Source organism: Caloenas nicobarica, chromosome 5, assembly GCF_036013445.1.
Source record: "Caloenas nicobarica isolate bCalNic1 chromosome 5, bCalNic1.hap1, whole genome shotgun sequence".
Taxonomy (NCBI): Eukaryota; Metazoa; Chordata; class Aves; order Columbiformes; family Columbidae; genus Caloenas; species Caloenas nicobarica.
The window spans coordinates 58083853-58107169 of NC_088249.1; the positions used below are offsets into that span (position 1 = coordinate 58083853).

The window sequence follows — 23317 nt, forward strand, 5'->3', positions numbered from 1 at the left end:
AACAGATTAGCCTTGCTTTGCAAAGGCAGCATGCTGAGCAGAGCATTATGTGCACCCTTTGTCTTACAAAAGCTCTTGGGCAGAGTCTCGCAGAAGAAAAACTAAGTCTACTAAAAAAATGTATCATTTTCACCCAGCCACAGGACAGAGCAGATATTAAATTAAGCTAAAAAAGTCACTGTGTTGGGAAGACCATTAAAGATGCCCTAGCAGAGTACTTCAGTCAGTTTTTTTCTTGCATTTCACATTTTCCTGAGTTTTACAAGAGAAATCTGAGTTCGATTGTCTTTGACAGTTTTAGAGCACCCTGCCCAAGTGGACTGAACAATGGGACTCTCCCCCCAGAACTGATCACACACTTTGTCATGGCACTGATGGTCTTCAGCAATATATTTTTAACCCATGCTCTGTGTTTTTTTCCACTTCAGATACATTGCCTGAATAACAAACAGTCTTTTTCATTAATTATTGTGCTTCACTGCTTTATGCCACCATAGGGAGAAGAAAGGGAATAAGCAAATGTGTCATCTTCAATACACTGTTGATTTGGCTTCTAATTATGGAAACAAACAGGCTTATGAAGATAGATGCATTTGCCTTTCAGCACAGAATCTCTCAAATAAGGACTCAGTTTGACAAGGCTGGATGAGTATCTGCAATTGGAGAGAAAAAGCAGCCATATATGGCATGGGAAAATGGAGCCTATCTGGCGCTTGGAAATGTTGCACTCTACCACCTGCCACTGTATGGTACAGATGTCTGGAAAGCACCGCACAACTCCCCTCGTAAATGTAGAAAACATTATTAATGTGCCATAATTATGTTTAATATTAACATAATTAAGTTCTAATAGTTGTAAGAGGTTGTTTTATTTGTTTTTAACAAACACACAAATATTTTGTTTGTTAAGTTTCCCTATACAGCATGACAAAGCAGTGCTGAAGAATTCATGCAACTTTGCCTTCTTAGGAAGGGGCAGAAGGAGAGCAGGATGGAGGAGACGGTTTAGTGGTGGACTGGGCAGTGCTAGGTTAACTGTTGGACTCAATGATCTTAAAGATCTTTTCCAACCTAAATGATTCTATAAGGAGTTAGAAGACATCAGCCACCCCACAGCTACACAGATTGTATTCAAAGGGATCACTGAGTTCATGAAAATCCCTTCAAAAGTCATCATCCTTTCAGGATATGGTCTGAGGGAATGGTGGGCTTGAGAGGCGCTGGCAAAGCAGCTGCTCTCCTTGCAATTCTGCAGCTTGCTTGGCTTGTGTGAGTGGCCAGTCCTGGCTCAGAGGGGCGACCTGGACCACAGTCCTGCCTCCTCTTCAAACACTGCTTGTGGTAGGCCATACAATACAGAAAAGATTTCTCACATATGCCCCAGGGAGTTTCTCAGAAGGAAAACCGTCTACAGATCATGCTCTTCATCCAGTCACATGCAAGTGGCCTGAGTTTGTGTCTTTACCCTCCCTAAATGTGGAAGTTATCAGGCCAGATGCTCAGTGACATAAGGTGCCTTAGCCTCATGGCCCTCCAGTGTCCTAAGGCAGCTGTGGATCTGCCCACAGACTTCAAATCTTAAAGTTATTAATGCAGTGTGGTCATAAATAATAAATTACTGCCTCACATTCATAGAGAACAGTCAATTAAGCCTCACTTTCAATAGCTTTGATGCTTTAATGTACTAGCAATCTGAGTGGTTAAATGAGTCCTCACATCTCTCAGAACAATTACATTTGTAAAGTCTGACACTCATGCTTTGCTGAGACAGATGTATTTTACTGACTTCTAAAAACTCTTCTTCTTAGCTCTAAGTTTGCCAACAGAGCTAAAATAATAAATAAATAAATAAATAAATAAATTCTCTCTCATAACTTTATGCATTTTCTAAAGCCTAAAATTCGCTGTTAACTTTGACGCAGCAGAATGCATGCTGGATGTTACTGCCGTCTCCGCATGCCTTGTGCTTTTACCTTTAGGGAAAAAATCATTTCCGTGTCAAAGGCCCAGGAGTCACCATGTCCCTCTTTAACCTTAGCACAAACATGGCTTCCTTCACTGTGAAGGGAAATAAATTATTCTTTAATACAGAATGGGGTTTAATGCAACAATTGTCTACCCTGTGCCAGAAATTGTGGATTGACACATTATATGAAAGGGGCAAAATCCTGCCAATTCATTACTTCTATGCTCTAGCTTTGTGTGTTCACTGAGGTGCCTAGAAGGCACACTCTGCTCGCCAGGTAAAGAACCACGTTGGATATTTTGTTGGACCATAAACAACACTTTTAAAGGCAAACCATTACAGCAGCTGCAGCGATACTGCAGAGCTGCTGCTTGTCTCGGACCCAAGGGACCACGGGTCAGTTTGCTCCTGGCAGGGATCCCAGGGATCCTGACCACCCGTGGGCAGGTCAGACTGGGATCCGCCGCCCGGCGCCGAGGCACAGCAGCCAGCTGGCCGAGCACGACGAGACCTGCTGCCCCACTGGGAACATCTCATCAGGTACATCTTGCTTCTGCATGGAAAACAAATAAATTGGCAAAAAGACAGAATTTGCACAAACCAATTAATTTCAAACCAAGGTTTTTCCTTCTTATCTGATTATTTGTGGCCCAAAGTCTCAGAAACAGGAAGAGCTGTTCTTCCACTCTTCCAAATATGACTTCATAGCTTTTAGAAAAAACAGAATGTATTAATATAGCTAACTTTCTTTCTGGCAAATAAAGAAAGCCTATTATACCAGGTTTCCTGTAAAAAACCCACGTCTCTTCCCTCTCACTCTGCAGGCATATAACCAGAATTCATGGCAGCAGCTAGGCATGTAAGAAAAACTCTTCTTTATCTAATAACATTGGATTATGTCACTTATTTCGTATGCAGCTCAGTGCTCCATAATTTTTATTTTCCTTTCCCCTGGCCCCTTATCTTCCATGCTCAAGTGATCACCTCTCATCTCTGTAGCAGAAGTAGATAATTCCAAATGGAAAATATTTATAACCAGATAGGGGCATGTAATTTGTAATGCACATGTGTATATAGAATGTTTGCAACAGAGGGCAACAATGCACAAACAGATAACAAGGGCCTGCTGTGCACACGTATTTAATAACCTCGTGTTATCTGGTAATAGATAAACAACCCACGGGAAATTACCAACATGATGCAAGGAATTGATTTGGACAAAATCAAAACCAAAGAAGCAGTACAGTCCTTTTCCTCCGTTACTATACCTAACTTGTATTGTTGACAGAGATGCATAATCTAATCTCAGAAGTCCAGGCTATCCACATGTAAAGCCAGATAGCGTAACAGTCACAACCTTTGCATTCAGCAATCCTAAGTCTCAGCTGCTGTCAAACCTCCCCAGGTCTATTAAGAAAAACAAGGCCTACAACAATCCATTCCAGCTCACACCTCGGACTACAAACCAAGGATTTCTCCAGTCTAGCAGATAACACCACCTTCTCCCACAATGAAGCAGAAAAAATATACATTTCCCCTCTCAGCCCCTACACACAAACACACACTCAGTTGCCCAGCAGAAGGCAGCACCGAGGAATGGGACGCACACGTTGCTTTCAGAGGGTTTGATGGGGGATCCATTCTCGGATTTTCTCACAAGCATTATGTCTATGCATGGAAAGAGCTTAGGTGGACACTTCACTGAATTCTCTTGCTGGTTATAAGGTCCTGGGAATCTGACAGCAGGAGAACCACGTCCAAGCAAATAATTCCACTTCAAAACAGTAACCAGTCAACTAGCACACCTCCCAACACAAAACAGATTTGCAGAAGAGACCCGTGCCAGTAGCTATTCCTTGAGTGATCTAACAGATACGTACACTATTTGGGTTCATTTTGGTTTTTTTCTAAATGATGCTAGTTCCAATCCCAGCCATACAAGTGGGATACCACCCTCCAGATCATAAAGTCCTACCTAGAAATATCGCTGCATGTTAATAAATCCCAATAGTGTGGGAAGAACAATGAAAATTGTATTTTATAAACTGTGGCAGCTGAACACTATGTTATGGAGGAGGGGGATACTGGAGGAAGATATATTACATCTGTTACTTTTTGTTAGTATTATTCTTTTGTAGTAATGTCTTTATTATAAGGGCTGTAAATCCTTTTTATTTCCCTTTTCTTGTTTATTGAGTCCTGTTCAAAAGACAGTACTCAATTTCTGTCCTAAGGCACATCCTGTCATACGTATTGCTGAGCCCCCATTCTAGCAGCAGAGTGTCTTGCATCACTTCTCAAGACGGAGAGATAATTTGAGATGCCAGATGAATCTGCAAGGTCACACGAGAAGTTGCAGCAGGGGAGGACACAGCCTGGGTCTCCCAAACCCCAGGGCAGCACATGAACACTGTGTGATCTCCCTGAGGCTGTGGTTCTGCAGTTTGAGCCATGGCCCATACGGAGCCCAGAGAACTCTGTGCAGATGCAAGAGCTCATCCACATCACTGGGTCAGGATTAGGAGGCAGCTGATACTCAGAGCTCTTGTTAATGTCAGCAGAAATGCATTCCAACAAAGGAATTAACCATGGCCCTTCCGTTCCCTTATCAAAGGGAGCAACTGACATAGTTACCTCTGTGTACAGAGTAGAGCTTACTAAAGGTGTTAACTTCAGGAGAGGAAAAGAAAATAAATCTGCTCACAGGTGAACATTCTTTCCAGCTCTTTAATGAATTTAAGTGTCTGTGGCAAGGCAGGACTAATAAAAAAGCACAAAGTGTCTCTTCTCAGATTGCCACATTCCCAAATTAGAAAGTTCACGACTGACAATAAAAGCCAGTTGGGCGTGTGTGCTTATACCAGCAACCATGCAAACACCAGCTAAAAGTAGAACAGGGACTTTCCGTCACTGCCAATAGTCACCAATGGCCATACAAACAACAAAGCCAGGATAAAGGGGTGCTATGTATCTCTTCACGGCAATACCTGTCTAAATCTTAAAAAATATCTTTAAACACAGGCCTGTAATCATATAACCTTAAATGAGCCACTCAACTTACTCATTGCTGGACGCTTTAATTAATCTCGGCAGGAACACTATCCCACTCCAGTACTGTGTATAACTGCTTCCCGTTTAGGGACCACTGCTGGATATATCATGGCCACAATAAATTGATCACGACATGGTTAAACCTGGTCAGGAACAAGCACTGTGGCTGAAATCAGATATTCGTATCACATCTGATGCAAGAACGACTTCTGATGTTTATTTGGATACAATAGTTTTCGGAAGGGGCCATAATGTGAGAAGTACACAAGCACTACGATCATGCACTAGAGGTGACACAGTGATTACAATACACAGATGAAATAACCACCACCAAAATCCTGAGTTCATAATTTCATTTCTTGGTGTTCCTGGATTCATTTGTAAAATGACCTTTAAATGTTAAAGAGAAGTGCCTGAGAAAGGCATTCTAGTCCCAGCTGAATGTTTCCAGTAATCTAAGTGGTTTTGGTCTTTTTTTTCCAATATACATTATTTAATTCTAATCTATTTCTTGGATGCGTATAGAACAGAAAAATCACTATTCAAAAAATGAAACTAAATGCCTGAAGAGGCCAAAGCAGACTGTATAAATCTAGAAAAATACAATCTGAAGAGCACATTAGAAATACTCTGTATTTCTATAATCATAAGACACAGCAAGATGCTTGCTGTACTGTAAACTTGATAAATAATCATGAGTCCAAGAAACAGCATAGCAACTCATGTTATGATAACAGATTCATAAGGAAAAGGAAACTGCCAATTAAAACACAATAGTCCAAGTGTAACTACTGTATTTCTTGAGTGGATTCAGAGAAAATCGATCACATGAGTTGCATTAAAAATGGAATATGCAAATCTGCAGTTAGAAATGTATGGAAGAGAGCTGTTTATATTCCTCTCTGGCTCAAACTTCTCTCTATCAGCAAGGAAGTTGAGAACACGACTATTAAAGGAAGATGAAACAGAAAGAAATCAGAGAATACTTCTGGGTATTAGATGGGACCTCTGCAATTCAAGCCTCGACTCAAAGCAGGTCCAATTAAACAATATTAAATATATCATTCACTAATAAAGAGTTATTTAAAAGAATGTTAGAGAGCATTAAAATACAAGTTTTGGGGTTGTTTTCAATAAATGGGACTTAGCCTTCCATGCCACATTGTTTTTTAGGAAAATCTTACTTTACATCAGAAATTAGAATCCAACATTATACCCATTGCACAGAACTACTTCCCTGGAAGCAAAATAGCAGGTACCAAGCCTGATGATACTGTGAGAACATCCTTGAGAGTCAGGACAGCAATAACACTATTTCTCCTTTTGTGATCTCGCTCTACCAATCAAACTGCAGCTAAGAAAAGAAAAACAACCAAAGAAACAAACAAAACAAATGAAAAACCCAAACAAACAAAACCAAAACAAACAAACAACAACAAAGCCAACACCTTCTGTGGTGCATTTTTTTTAACCTGGTCTAAATGTAGAGTTGCCAGCTCTTCCTTTGAATGAATGACTCTTACTTTACCAGAAAACTCTCACACAACAGATGCAAAATGTTCTGTCCATATTCCAGGTCAGAAAGATTGATTTCTTGTCTGCCTGTGACCGTGTTGTGTGTGATCCACTACTACCTTCTCCTTTCAAAGCTGGACTGCCACTTGCAGAAGAATGCAATTCACCACCACAACAGCAGTACAGCACCCAGTACACCAAGGAGAAATACAGCCTGTCTGGGCAGAAGGGTTCTCTTTGACAGATGGAATTAGTTCACAGAGAGAACTTGTTTTTAAATCAGCAGAGCTGCATTCACACAAGATATTTCTGCTAATAGATAGAGAGGAAAAAAAGGGAAATTATACAAATATGAGCAATTTTTGTTCATTATTCTAATGGTTAATACATTGCTGGCAATGCAAACCAGAATAGATTGGATAATACCACTTGAAAGTAAAAATTTTACAGGCTGAAATACTGATATCACTGAAGCCAATGAGAGCTTTTCAGGGAAAAATGTTATATGTCCAGGCCCTGAATGCAACATCACACATGACAGCAAGTTATAACTAACCTTTGTAAAAGCCAGCTCTCGCGTGCCCTCGTATTATACCACATAGCCTTGAAAAAGTCTGATGAACACAATGTATAATATTACATCGCACATCCATCAGAGTCTACTAACCTGGCATAAAAAGAAGGAGCAGGACCTATCCCATCACCCATCAAGCAAGCAAATGCCTTCAGTGTGCAGTTCCACTGCAGTCCTAGGAGCAATGTCACCCCCCAGACCACTGCCAAGTTCATCTGGGACAATCTGGTAGGTATCTACTGCACTGTTTACCCCATGCAGTTTAAATCACAGCATTTGAATAACGTGGAAGTTCCAGCTTCTCCTTTTTGAAACTTCCTAAAAATAAGGACAAAATCCAAACAGTTCTTACTCCTGTAAAGCGCCCATTCAAATCAGAAATTATTTAGTCTGAAAACCATGCAAGCTGCAGGATTTGTTTCTACCTAAAGACAGAAATTGGTTTGTTTTGGAAGAATCCACTATGTACATTTTCAAATTTAAGCAACAAATTCTGGCTTGCTTCTTACCCAGCATATTTGATTATTCCTTAGGAATAACACAGTGCTGGGACTGTGCCATTTGGAGCTGTGGAAAACCTCTAAATCCAGCGTATATGATCTCCAAGTAAAGGAAGGACTGCTTATTGTAACACTGTATCATCCACTGCTTCCTAAAAATCCCAAACTCCAAGTATTGAAAGAACACAATAGCATACAATTTGTATCTTTAGATGAAATATATCAGCATGCAACAAATTCTTCCAAGCATTTCATCAGTTATTATAGAAAATTTCTCTGTAGGCATCTAATCGCTATCTACCCATTTGTTTGAAAGAAATATTTGGGTTTTAATTATTATATTACAGTTCTTGTTCATGCCCTGCCTTTTTGCACCAGAAATACATGAGGGACAGTAGCAGCAACCCTTAACTTTTCCAAAAAAACAAAAGCAAGGCATTAAAAATAACCCAGGTGGTGACTTGGAACTCATACCTTTTCAATTCACAGGGCAGGAATAGCATTGTTACTAGCATCCCACTGCAGTCTGGGAAAGATTTTGTTAAGTCCTGCTTAATTGGGAGTATGTTATTTTAAAACTAAAGTATGTTAATCTGGCTATTAGTATGCCTCCCAGCAGGGTGGAAGCCTCGCTTCCATTAAATGTGCAGTGAGGAGCACACACCAGCCTTGCCTTTGCTGCTCTCCAGAAACAACCAGCAGGAGCGTCAACATTTTTTTGACGTTATAAGCAGCAAAAATGTCTTTTCACTGTGCTGAGATACGACTCCAGCAGTCCCTCCTGGAATCACCCCGAGCGAGCAGCCGCAGGCCCAGGCGGGCGGGCTGCTCCAGGCTCCTGCTTTAGGCTGCAGGTGGCTGGAACCACCAGGGCAGGACAGACCCTGCTCCAGACCCAGGACACAGTCGGGGCTACCAGCACAAGTTCTCATCTTGCCAGCAAAATCGGAGCTGGTTGGTGCCAGGTGAGAAACACAGCAGGCAAGCGCGGGGCGCTGCTGGACCTGCTGCTGGGACGGAGCAGCTCACGGTCCTCTCTGCATCAGGCACGTGTCAACACCCGGCAATGCCCGGCGCAGCAGACTGTGAGATGCTGAGCATCATGGTCACAGAAAATGGACTGAAATCAAAAGCACAAGCTGGGCACTGAAGTGACTCAGATCTTTGGAGAGCCCACTAAAGAAAATTTCCATAGGTGAAGACAAAGCTTAAATTTAACAAATATGTTTAAATAGCTTCTTACTTACATTTTTTTCATTGAGTTTTAAGCAAACAAAGAGTTCAGGAGAATATTCTTGAATTACAGTTCCTCTTACTAATAGTTTGATATGTTGCAACAGGTTTGTTCAATGCTTGTGTTCTGCTAAAGATTACATTCATTTTAGTTTGTTTCCTTTCTCATCATTTTTTGTCACTTAATTTTAGCTCTTTAGTTCAAAATTTCCCTTCTAAAGCAGCACCTTAACACCTGTGGTCAAAGCGGAGAAACTCTTGGGACCCATCAGCTGCCCAGTAAGTGCAACTCAGGATGTGTCAGACTTAATGGTTTTGTGCAAAACTACACACACAGGCATTTGTGTCCAGGCCCCTCCCTACCACATTTTTCAGACAGCTTCATTTTCTCAATAAATGCAGCAAATATAAATGACTACATGAAGAGTGCCCAGCATAATTTTTACTGACACGATTATCTTTTATACACATTTTAATTCTAAATCGTGACATTTATATAAAATATTGCTTGGGAGTTTTAGGGTCTTTTCCAGGAGATCTTTTTACAAAGGACTGTTAGCCCTAGTACTGCCTGTATCCCACTTAGCTGTGACGTGGTCTGTAGCACCGTAAGCCTACCAGACTCCACTTAGCATCGAGATTCAAAGGCTTGAAACTATCACCTCCTACCCAATTCTTCCAGTGTACTGTTTGACCTTTCATTGTGAATAATTTCGCACATATACAGGCTAATTTCCTTGATTTGCAATTATTTGAAATTTGATTTGTCGCATACCCACATTTTTCAGAATAGTTGCTGTCTGACTTCTCAGATTTAAACCTTTTAGCATCTTCAAAAGAACGCTTCTTGCACAGCTAACTTCCATAATAAAATTCCATGATTAAATTTTGTCCAACCACGAGCATTAAATTTCTACCTTGTCTGTATATTGCAATATGTTGTATTGAAAACCACTTGACAACTTCAGATTGGGTAACGCTCTCATTTTCCTATACAGCATTCATCTTAGTTCACCTTAGAGGGTTATTATACAGCTATATTCTTATTATTATGTCGCAGGAGGAGATTGCTCCAGAAGGTAGTAAACTTAGAGTTATAATTAATATCCTAATCTTTAAAATCCTGAAGAGTATTTATTCCATAGAAATTTTCATCCTTCCAAAGCTCAAAAAGCCTCAGACATGGGTGTCTCACAAAGCTGCACAGTGAAAAGCTCCTCAAAGTACGTGACTCTTCCATCTCCAACGGCCTCACATCACCCCCTCATTCTAAATTTGCCCCCATGTGAGAAGTTACAAAGGTGTAAATTGTACTCTACATAGCAAACGTGGCCATGCTGCCTATGTTGGAAAGAGTTAAGTGGGCTAAACAAACCGCAAGTTAACATGAAACTTCTGTGATGTTTTGTGAGTCCGACTAATAAATGTATGTGAACATCACGCAGCCAGCCAGCCTGATGCAGCTTCCCAAGTTCTCTCTCTCTGTCACCAGCACTGGAGATTAGAGTTATAGCCACCGTGCCACACTGGGAGAAGGCAAGATAGATCAAAATAACATGGGCATTTTGGACTTGGCTTTGATCCCAAGACCGTCACCTCATCCATGACATGATCCAGCAGATGACAAAGGAGCATGCTGCCTTGATGTTCACTGCCCAGTACTAGCACTGGCACAGTGCTGGTAGCACTGGCTACCTGCTACTTCAATCTATAAAACACAAAAATGTCTACATAACACCACATCTGCTTGCTAAAGTTGGGATATAATGACACCTAATTTGTTGTCCTACAAACCTTTGCCATTGGATAGCAAAGTGGCCCAGCTTCATACAGACCTTGACCACTCGCATTCCGCACAATATGTCCACCGAAGAAGTTTATATGCTTATCAGAAGAGCTACTTGCAAAGCTGTTGCCAAAGGAACAGGCGGGGTTTGCTACTGGAGCTACATTTGCAGCTCACATGAAGAATGGGAACCTGAACCACGTGCTGCAATTTCAATTAGGGAATTCAAATGAGGAAAATAAGAAACTCCAGCAAATATCATGAACTTAGAAAGACAAAAGGCTTGAAGAAGTAAAGAAGTGGTCACAGTTCACATGCTGCAAACTGCAGACTAGTCAACATTCTTGCATTTCGCCACAGATAAATCAGGGTGATTAAAATAATTAAAACACAGAGAGCTAGCAGGTTTCATAATATCTCTTTTAAAAACTCGGCAGATGCTTTTTTTTCTTATGTTAGACCATCCAGAAGAATAAAAACCCCCAAATCCACTACACAGCAAAAGCAAATAACCTTCTGAAACCAAGAAAACCATAAACTTGCAAGAAGTTACCCTCAGTTTCTTTGCTAAGTTGCGCATGAAAACTTATGTCAGACTTCCTTTTTTTATTTGCTATGTGTGTGAATCTTCTCCATAGCTAAAAAGTAAACACTGCAGGTGCTAATTGGAAGCATTCGTGAAAACTAATTAAAACTGCAGTGCTGCAATTGTGCCTCAGAAAAGGTTTTTTGTATCAAATCCTAATAAAGATTTGTTTGCCTTTAACATGCTTTGTTTAATTTCTTCAGGTAGATAATAAAGAAGCCATCAGTTGTACTTCAAAAAAGGCAGGGAGCGGCAATTCTCTTCTAATCAAATGACTTTCTTAACAATTAAATCTAAAGCCATTAATTAGAGGCCTTAATAAAAGTTATCGCCACACATATACAACTCTTAAACAAAGGGATGTCAAGATAAGCACTGAGAAAGCCTAGTCTGGAGGAAGGCAGTCATGCAACACCACTTTTTGAAAGCTATCGGCTGATCTCCACTTGAGATCAGCCAGCTCGAACATAGCTGGCAGGTTCTGAAATATTCCACCAATGTAAACTTTTGTTCCACGTCTCAAAACAAATCTGTTTTGTGTATCCTTCCAATACCAACCCATGCGGCCACGGCTTCCATGTTGCCATTCCTTAATGAACTAGTCTTCCCTGTCCCTTCGCTCTCATCAAAACTACCCTTCCCTAATGACATGAAACAGACCTGATATTCGATATATGCTATTATAGCACTCGCAAATCCCTCTGAAATTAGCTGGCATCAAACATATGTAAAATTTATGAGAAGTTGGATGAGCTATGTCTGTCTTTCCTCTTGTCCGTCTCTACATGTAATGTCTATACTCACCCAACAATGCCTTATTTTTCTCCACCCTTCTGCTACTTTTGTTTTGGAATTCATTGATCTCTGTGGTTTGATTTACAGTGTACTGAACAAAACCAGCAACAGTACAAGGGCACACCTCTTAAAAATTCTTCACTATTCACTAAAATCTAGTCGTTTCTTTCTTTTTGTAAACACTTTATATTTCACTACTGCATGACCATTAGAACCTCCTTGTTTGAAAGCCTAAAATATCCACTAGCATAGTATTACCAAGTGCACGACTGGGATCTACCATTCGGCAAGTAAAGACTCTGTCCTGTAAGGACAGGACACCACGGCGCCCAAGGACAGGGCCATACAGCGCAGTTCTGAGCGCTCGCAGCCACCTGAGCTGGCACTGGAACTGCTCTGGCTGCGCACGGAGCGCTGGGCAGATGTGTCACCCAAAGGGCTGGGAGCAGCGCGACTGATTTACTTGCAAGACTGAGCCTACAGTAGGGGATCTGGGGGAGAGTTTGTAGGTGTTTAAAGGTGGCAATGACAAGGAAATGGTCTTTCTAGTATAAGAGAACAGTGACATTTGTAATAGAAGTAGCTCACAGGCAAGTCCACCCTGCAGGTTTTGACTGCATTTCCCTTGGAAGATTTTACTCCAGCCAGACGTGTTAGAGCTCTGGCAGAGGGCTCTGTAATGCCAGAGGAAAGGATCTGTCAGCTACAGTCTCCTGCCTGGAATGTCAAACAAGTATTCAGCTATCTTGGACTCAGGCCATGCAGCGCACATTCCAGATAAAGGCTGGACCTTAGATCCGCTTCAGATTTTTCAAAGAAGCTCATGCAGAGCATGAGACGGGCTGCCACGTGCAATATAACATAGCTCTGTGGTTGAGGAAAGATCCAGCAGCTCTCTGCTTTCGTGGCAGTTCCCATCGGTGCAATCCCTACCTATCCCACACCACAGCTGTCCAGCCAAGAAGTGACCAACAGCACTAGTGCCTCTGGACATCCTTCGGCTGACTTAACTTATCCAGACCCCGAGGCAGGGTATAAAATCACCTGAGATGGTTCATACACACCGATCTCAGGTCCATTTCCTCAACAGGTGCAGCATCATTTTAATCTTGCATGCCAATATGCCATTCCTAAAATATTACTAACCATTCTCTTTGAATCCGTATTTTTAATAACAACATTTTAGACACATAAGACATTGCTCTGAAGGTCTGTCCTTTTAATTGTTGAAGGGGAGGCTCTTTTACAACTCCTTAGCATCTGGCGATCAGAAATATTTCTGTGAATTAAGATGACAAGAACAGCTTTGGTGAGAACTATCCGGTGTCTGAATTAAACAAATACAGTCAGTGAGGCTCAGCTGGGCTGACAGATCAAAAGAGGTTATGTCCACATGCACAAATGCAGTCAATTTTTTAAAACTTTGTATTTCTGGCTTAAATTTCCAATCACTTTAAATCTTTTTTACTAGTGTTACAAAGATATTACTGATGTTGGTGATTTTGAAAACCTAACTGGACATGGTCTTGGGCAACTTGCTCTGGCTGACTCAGCTTTGAGCAGAGGGGTGGGACTAGATGATCTTCAGAGGTTGTTCCCACCTCAGTTATTCCATGACTCTGTGACAGAGTTCACATCTGCCTTGGAGAGAATGTATCAAGTTCTTTTGATGCACATCTGCCTTCTGATAAAATAAACAAGCAGCCACAAAACAAACGACAACATTGAGCAGACAGTCTGAGAGCAATACAGGAATTGGGATACATATGATTTAGCCCTTGAACATTCTGTGAGCTAGCAAGGTCCAGTCATAATGTCACAAAACCCAGTTTTAATAAAAATATATTTTCAGTTTCGTAGACAAAGTAAAACCTTGCCAAGAAACTAAATGCACATTTCTAAAGCTGCAGGGTCAAGGTTTTACAAATAGATACTTGAAGCTTGACTCCTAAGCCCATGTTTAGGTGATTGAATAGAAGTTTTCTGATTTTCATAGGTCTGCACAGAGGGCAAACACTACAGCATTCCACCGAATGAACGAGTTCACCAGTAGCAAGATCATGGGAGTGAGTCTGTTTCACTAATGGTTATGCAACCCTGCATATTGGTGCCAAAGTCAAATTGTAAAACTCCATCACTTTAAAACTATATATATCAGTTAATAAATACAAGTTGTTCTATGTCACAAGTCTTCCAACAGTAACAGTTTGCTAAAGAAAAATTATTAAGAAAAATAAATAAAATTTGGTAGTGTGGACACAGTCAATGTTTACCAACTATTCTGAATGTTACAACAGGAGAGATACAAAGATATGTCTAGTTCTGCTCATTGGCACAGCAACATTCACAGAACTGCTAAGGGCTTTCAGAGGATCTAATTTTTCCATATTTGTCTAAGCCTCACCAAATTTTGAGGCCAGAAATTATTTATAGAAGATTAAAAATAAATCCACCAAATACAAAGAGAACTTTCTACTACTAGTTGCAACTTTTCCACCTTCCTTTCAACAGGAAGAACAGTTCCTGAGATATTTTTGTGGCAGTCATGAACTATAACAGCCTTGTTAGAATATGAAATCCCTGCCCTGAAAATCTACATGCTGAGGAAATACTGAGTGTTTATAAACTGCACCTTAGAGCTCTTCCATTTAAAGACCAAAAATAGCTTGATGAATAGAGAATCAAAGACTGCAGCACTGAGCGGACTTTGAGAGATCATCTGGTCCTTCTTCTTGCCCTGGCACCCAGGGAACTATGTTTGAATTAATCCTGACAGAAGCTTGTCTCATCTCTTTTTGGGTTTACTTAGCAAATATTGTCCCATGCTCTTTATAGACTGATGAAATGAAGCATACAGTAAAGACACATATTAACAGTACACATTAGTTTGTTGTCTGACACACTTAAAAATCATAATACCCCAAACCTATGGTGATTAAATTTAGATATTTGCGTTTGAAACCATAAAAATAACTTGCTTCAGACTAACTACTTACAAGAACCATGACCCAGAAAACAAAAGAACTGCAATAAAAGATCTAAAACTCTTCCCATAACTCTCGACTGACAACAACATTTTTTCCAACCAAGAGGAACTGAGTAACAAGCACTTTTGAACATTCATAAATATTAACATATATCAGATGGAGAACTCACTGTAAAAACTTTGCTTTTGGAGTTGGTATCTTAGGATCACCCTTTGACGGGGGAAGTGGAATGCCAGATAGCTGTATCTCCCATCATCGTGCTGAAGGATCGTTTTTTGAACAGAAGTTCACTGGAAAATGCGGTATCCTCCCACGAGCAATACTGAATAGTCACACCAGCAGCTTGTGGGGGGATGATAGCTTTAACAATTTGGCAAGACAGAGAGCTGGCTCTGAACACTACACAGTCATCAGTAACATTTAAAAACCAGCTTTTATACAGAACACAGAAAAACTGTCCAAATTTGCTCATTGCCAAATCACTCGAACACAACCAAAAAACCTCCAAAGAACTAGTTAGACAAAAAAACCTTCAAATACTAAACTGCAATAGAAATATAGGGAAGGTGTTAAGATACCTTTCAAGACTTAAGCCAGAAAAAGATCAAAACCATCAAATCACACCAAGCCCATAAAATAATAAAAATCTACTAAAATCAGCTAGCTAAGAATTAAATTGATCTACTGCCTCAGACAAAAAGTCTACAGCTGTTTCACGATTTGCATTGATTTCCTCTTCAGATAAAAAATTCGATTATTTCAATTATTCTCAATTGTGTTAAAAGAAATAGGGTGACAAGAATCTGCAGCTTGTCTAATAAATATTGCAGGCAGTTGTCACAGTACCTACAGTTCCTTGGATTTTTTTTTTTTTTAAGTGTATACCAAATCTGTGGTAAACTAGCACTGTGTTTATGGAAGCCAAGACGTTGATGCTCTTATTTGGGACTTACAGTATATAAATATATAAATATTTTAATTGAATGTAATGGCATTAAGGAGGACGGGATCCATTATGAGTCTAGCTGCTAACCAAGGAGTAACTCGCTGTTCCCATGTGATATCTCTCAAAATAATATAATTCACGCAACTAAATCAGGCTTAGAATCTACCATAAATGTACACAATTGGTTGCGAGCAATTAGGCTTTATGATTAGGGTGACACGTTGCTCAGTCTCTAACGAAAAAAACAGGACAGGTAAAAGGGTTAGACACCTTTCAAAAGGGAACTGAGTTTTAAGTGAGGTTGTACCGAGCAGACTTGTTCCCATTTTTGCATCTGTGCCAGGAACAGCACAATAGCAAATGAGTTTACTGTCAGAAATGCCAAATAAACACATTGAGGAGCCTGGAACCTGACTCCAGGGACAGACCTGAGCAAGCAGTATAATTCCTCAAGCCTTCACCGAGAGGAACTGTGACTTGGCACGCATTGGAGAGGCATTTATTTCCTAGGGAGAAAGGAAGGACTATCCTGCCTGGCCACAGCAGTGATCTGCCATCCCTCCTCCTCCCCTCTGCCAGCAGCGTCCATGGTGTAGATCCACCCCAGCGCTCCTGGTCCTCCTGCCCTGGGGGCACGTCCTGCACCTCCTGGGCACCTGCTCCACTCACCAAGCAGCTCACCCCAGAAGCAACGCCAATGTTTATCTCCTGGGGGAGATGAACAGCTGGAATCAGAACTGTATTAAAGTACACGCTGCAGAATGCTTACAGAGAAATCTGGCCAATTTTTTTCCAAAAGAATATCAAACAGAGCATACATGGTGCCTCATACAACCAAAGAAACACAGAACTATTAGGCAGCTATGCAGGTACTCTAAGGATTAATGTACAAAACCTATAGTGGAATTTTTAGAAACAAAGACATGGCAGGCCAAGAATCTGTTTAATACTCCATTCAAAACTGGCTATTTATTCTATATAATTTGCGTGTTTCTCAGCTGTTACTAGTCAAGCCCCTTTTGGGATGCTCCTGAGCCCTTGGCTGAAGCTTACGTCAAGGGTTCTGCTGTTAATAGGATAAGGCAGGCAGAGTTTTCCCCTCCATTTCAACAATACTAAATTATCCAAAACTCACAAAGAATGCCCTTCTGTTTCTAAAAGAATCCCTTCAAATATAGGAGCATATTTATTTTATGCTTACTGATGTTTTTACGGGCCATTTTTAGTCAGGAAACTACTGAACATATAACTGATTACACAGGTAACTACATGATACTGAAAGGCATATCAAACTTTAAAAATATAATACAAAAGCACTTTTCCCCTATCACAGACATTTATATAAATCACAGAAATTTCTACTGTAGTGGGTACAAATAGCACAGACTGAAATGCAGTGTTCACACTGACAGGAGCCTTTAAAAATTGTCAGAACCAGAAATCAAATTATTTCAACTGGAGATGGATAGTTAGGCCAGCAGAAAACTTGGCTTTGATAACCACAGTAATCTGTTGCAATTAGAAGTTTCTGAGTGTGGACTGAAACTTATTTGAAATCAAGTCCATCTCCAGCATACAGATTTGCTAACTCAGGCTGTATCTGGTATAAGTTAAGTGGTCATTGCTCTGGATTAAATGAATCGCCCCCAATACTGCTCTAATAAAAAGAGGAAAAGTCAGCCAAAGTAGCAGTGTATCAGGGGACCGTCCATCTGGAGAGCTTTGCATTTTTCAAGAAAATACCCTATATGAACTCTAAACCAAAGTGTGCATACAACGCTGTGCAGTACCACAAAAAATAATGCAATTGTGGAATATGTTTTGTCATATATCAGGGCTAAGACTCAGTAAATAACATCCCGTGTCAGAGACATAAATTGCACACTGCTGTTTTTCATGTTACTGTGATAACTTTGATAATTCAATCCCAGGAAGTCAAAAGAACTACTGAACGTACATCTTCCTTTACATTTCTACTAAATAATTCCTCTACTTTTTTCTTCCTGACAAACTTGATTGAGCTATTGTGTGCTAATCCACAGTTGATTAAACTCAGTTTGACACATTCTGATGAGACAGCCATATTTTTCTAGGGCACTTCCCATTATAAGGAAAGCTGATTAGCCCCTTTTTCCCATTTTACCATAACTAAGTCATCTCTCTCAGTGTTCCTAGTTTAGGGCCATAAAACGAAGGTTAGTTTAACAGACCATTTTATTAAGCCATCTCCCCTGAGGTATTTCTTTTTAGATTTCCTAATTTTTGTGCCTTATTAAAAGAGTGCTGAAAAGAACAAATATTGGACATGGCTAACCTGCACTGAGCACGCAGCCAGAATTACGTATCTCCAAAAGCGACTGAGGTTTAGTTTTGCCTTGATCTTGCTGGTAGTCCCTGTAGGCCAGTCCCTCAGGTGGGAGCTCCAGGGAGCTGAAACTTCTGATAAGAACTGACAGGATCACAGAGGTTCCAGTTACATCTACTTCGGAAGACAAATATTTCTCTTAATTATGAACCATTTCTAATTTGAGGGGTTGGGATACAAGAGCTTCTATACTGACGTAACATCACTGAAGAATTGGATTTCTTTCATTTTGTGGTAACACCCTCTGGACTAGTTATACGACTCCATGGATCATATTATTCTATGTCACAAGAAAGAACCTACATTATGCTGTAGAACCCAACCTATTAATGAAGAAGGAAGTCCTAGGAAGCAGTCAACAACTTTAAAGATAAGTCTCTAAACTAAAAGTAAAACCCAAAAGCTTTAAACATTTGGTAAAGGTGTAGTGCTGACATAAGCAAAGGGTAAAAAAGCTCTTGCTATAGAAAACAAACAAACAAACCAACCAACCCCAAAACTTTTAAAGTAAGGGAATATCAAATAATTTTCAACTGAGAGCTTTCACAACTCTGATCTTGTTCTTCAGATTTCATAACATGCCTAGTTTAACCTTCAGCATCGTTCTGAGAGAGACAACACATCACAACTTCAAAAGAGCTGTTTGTGATGGAAGCTTGAACACTACAATATTGTACCATTCTCACCTCAGGGACTATGAACATAATCTGCAAAACCAACAGACAATCCAGTTCTGCAGTGTGCAGTAAAATAGTAATTTTGACTGCCTTAAACTGGATTTACTGATCTGTCTTCTGCAGAAGTGCTCGTGCCTGCATGACACCTGAAGCTTTGTAAAGTATTCCAGGCTGTTGTAGGACCATCTAAGAGAGAAACACAGAGCACTTCACATACTTGATGTATTTTCAAGGATATGAGCTACCAGTATTTCCTGCCATCAATCTCTTTCTAGAGCTCCTGCTGGGGCACAACATAATAGAGTCACTCAGATTTCATATGTGAAGTCAAGAGAAGAGTGGATCAGTGAAAGTTGAGTCAGTTGCATAACTGAATACCAGGCGATGTGTAAAGTACTGCTATATCACTATATAGCTACTGATCTTTTCAGGCTTGTGAGATAAAACTAAAGTACAAATTATCTTATTTCATCTGACATGCTTCTCTTCCTATGATCTAGGTGATCATTCTCCTGGAACGCCATCTACGTTCACATGTGATGATGCTCTTTCTACCAAGCCACTGAGGTTTCCTGTAATGTCATTATTTCCTGCTGTTCTCATCTTTGGGAAGAAACAATTGCTGAAGCAAAGACAGACTATATGAAAATTTCAAGTCAGCCACTACTTACCTCAGATAGCTCTAGCAATGTGCAGATCTAGACTAAAAAAAAAAAAAGAAAAAAATGTTGATAATGTTTTTCTTGCCTTTATGTAGTCTTCATGCTCCCCAGGAGAAGGGAATTTTGGATAAGGATTTGTTTCTCAGTCATGAAATCTCCCTTTCTTTTAAACAGCCTACCTTTTTTCTTGGCTATACTATAGCTAAATCGCTCCCCTCTGATACGAAAGCATGTTGCATTGCTTCTGCCTACTGCCTTCTTCCTTGTGTCTCTCAGTCTCTCCAGTTTGCTAGACACTGGCAAACAACTGAATTCCTCTGCTCAATTTCTGGTGAAAAAGCTTCAGTGTCTAGCGGTTCTCCAGCATCCCACATCTTGGAAAGAGTGTTCCCAGAAATGACAATTTGATGATCTCAGCAAGAATCCATACGGGACACATGACATTACAAAGGTTATCATGGCACAACTTGCTTCAATTCTTGACCTTCTATACAACGCTGTGCAGCACAGACAGCATTAATAAAAATTAATGCTATTTGTGGAATATATTTGGTCTTACATCAGGACTAGTCTTACCACGTAAGATCACAGAATCATAGAGCGTGCCGAGTCGGAGGGGACCCACAAGGATCATGGGGTTCAACTCCTGTCCCTGATATGACAACCCCACAGTTCACACCATGTCTCTGAGGGTGTTGTCCAGTCTCTTCTTGAACACTGTCAGGTTAGGGCCGTGACACCTCCCTGGGGAACCTGTTCCAGTGCTCCAGCACCCTCTGGGGGAAGAACCTTTTCCTAATGTCCAACCTGAACCTCCCCTGACACATCTTTGTGCCATTCCCTCGGGTTCTGTCGTTGGTCACCAAAGAGACCAGCGCCTGCCTCTCCTCCTCCTCTTGTGAGAGACCTGTAGGCCACAATGAGGTCTCCCCTCAGCCTCCTCCAGGCTGAAGATCCTGTGTGTAAGACATAAACCACACACACAACTTTTGCCACAGTATTCCTTAAGCTTTATCTATTTGTATGTGTGGGAAAGGGGTAGAGAGAAGAAACGTTTCTCTGGAAACAGTGAGATATCTGATGAGAGAAGACAAAATCAAACCTGGTGTTACACGGTTTCACTTGCATGTTCAAAACTGATTGCAAAACACACAAAGAAGTTTCAAGGGCACAAATATAATGAAAAAGTAATCCTAGACATTTCATATAAGAAGCAGGCCACAGTGAAATAATTTAAATTGTTGCTCATACAGTAATAATACTATTACAAGGCAGGGAGACATAGTCCCTCATGTGACAAGGGGATGTAAGCACATTTTAGAGGTAATGACATTGCACTTGTTCATGCTAATAAAAAAATGGAAATCATTGTTTATTTGCTGGAACAGAATTGTCAACTTGTTTACTTGCTAGCAAATGAGTTGTCAACTTGTTTTCCATTTTAGAAGACCTTATTGTTCTCTTTCCACTTTGTGCACATGAGCAAGGATTGAGATTAGGGGCAATAGGTCAGGAGGAATAATCATTCCATAGCATGTAAACCTGATAGACCATGTATTTAGCCACAGAAATATCTTAAGAGTTCCCTACAACTCCACCATAATTCAAATAGGTATATGGTAATTTTTTTCAGCTTCATAAAGCATTCATACTGTTTGCATCTCATTTTCTTGTTTTGTTTTGGGTGGGTTTTTTTGGATTTGTTGGGGTTTTATTTTGTTTTGGTGGGGTTTTTTGGTGGTGGTGGTGGTTTTGGGGTTTTGTTTGTTTGTTTTTTGGTTGGTTGGTTGTTTACTTTCCCCCTCCCCAACTATTTCTACTGTATGGAAATCTCCTGGTATTTGTACTGCTTGAAAAGACTGCCTCAAATAGAAGATGGCAGGTTTTGAAACATTAAACAATGATCAGACAGGCAGTGGGCCATAGGAGTGTGTCAAGAGCAAAGGAACGATGCAGAGACGACAGTAAGCTATCTTGGGAGAAGTGAGAGCACTTTGCAATTCCATCAAGATTCTCTCTGCTGCCAAACGAAAACAGCGATTCATGCTGCCATATTATTTAAATTCATCATGACTCTATATCACTTATTGGAGAGTTTACACTGTAGTGCAGACAAACCCTGGTAAAATTAATGGAAGGCAAATTGTCCTTTGAATTGGCATCAAAAACATCTGCGAGAAAGCTTTGGAGCATCTACTATCCCTTTCAGATTGCACCTGAAGCGAAACCAATATTTAAAATAAAAAATCATCAGTTTATTTGCAAATTCCACTGCAAAGTGCCGTAGCGACATGGCAAGAGGTTCATGGGGAACACAGCCCTGTGCAGCCCCCCAGTCAGAAGTTCTTCACCTACCAGAGTGCCAGGAGACCAAGATTTGGCCTGTCCTGTATGGAGTAGGTTGTGGCACTTGCTCAAAAAACTAACAGACTGCTAGATATTTGTGAGGAACATAGAGAACATGAAGAGAGAGTTTTTAGTATATAACCTGTATCTCCTTCCCCATGAACTCGCATCTGTATTTCTCTCTACCCAGACTCCCAGACCAGACTTCCAGTAAGTGGTGTTAAAAAAGACTCAGGTTATGGAGGCCCAAGAAAAACAAAGCATCTTTTTCAAATAAACTGGGTGAGGAAAAACAAGCGAAATTTTTACTGTCTCAAGCCTAACCTCCAAGTCTTCATTTTTTCCTGTGTTAATTCCATCATCGTAAATGGAAATTTCAGCTTTTATGTCTAGTTTCATCACAGTTTCCATAAAGTTTTAAACAGAGCTCCCCAAAAGCTTCCCAGGCTGCTACTTGAAGCCTACTACTTAAAATGTTACTTTTCCAGTGCAAAAGGAAAGAACACCATTTGATTAAAGGCCCCACAAATAACTAAGTGAACAAGTGAAGTCAAGTAATTTAAAGTTTGGTCATGTAATGTACTTGGAGAACACTTTCAAAATCAAATGCCAAGCATATCTACAGAAAAAGTATGCTAAAAGAAAAGTCAACAGGAATTGTGTTTTCATTCACAACAAGAACTCAAATATCCTTTGATAAGAGGTTCTGTACTTGAACTTTAGGCTTACAGAAGGTTCCACAATGTCTTTAAAACATCTAACAATGCCTATACATGTGCCTTTTGTGCATGCCTACTGGGTGAACATAGAATGGTCTTTAATTTCTTCACATATTTTTGCTAACTGATATTCATCATTCGCTGATATAATGAAACACACTTAAATACTTCCTTAGGCAAATCTCTTATCATGTCTTGGACCCTTCAGCATATTAAGAATTTTCAGATTTTATCACAAAGAAGTTGAAGTGTTTTGAAATTATCAACTCTGGCAGGAAGTTTTACCACCAGTTTAAATTAAGTACTCAGTATTAATTTTATGAAAATTATCTTTTTATCCATTTTTCTTTTTAAGAAAAGTATGCTTGGCTTAGGAAGAAAAGGAAAAATTTAATAAAGTTCACTTAAAAGGCAATTGTATTTCTTACTTTATAGAGGACACAATCTTTTAACTCCTTTGTCTAACACTACAGAGTATTTCCTCCACCCCCTGTCAAACTCTTGCAATTATAAGCACCATTCTCCCGATAAGGAAAGAGACGGAAATCCTTTAAAAAGTCATTCAGGCTCTTAACAGCTGACATTACTAGAATAACTAAAATACAAATT

At 40.1% G+C, this 23317-nt stretch overlaps 1 protein-coding gene across 3 annotated transcripts in view; it reads right to left on the reverse strand.

Annotated features, from left to right (window-relative positions):
* Positions 1-23317, reverse strand: part of GALNT18 (polypeptide N-acetylgalactosaminyltransferase 18) — a 238437-nt gene that overhangs the window by 80968 nt on the left and 134152 nt on the right. The gene's annotated exons all lie outside the window — the stretch shown is intronic.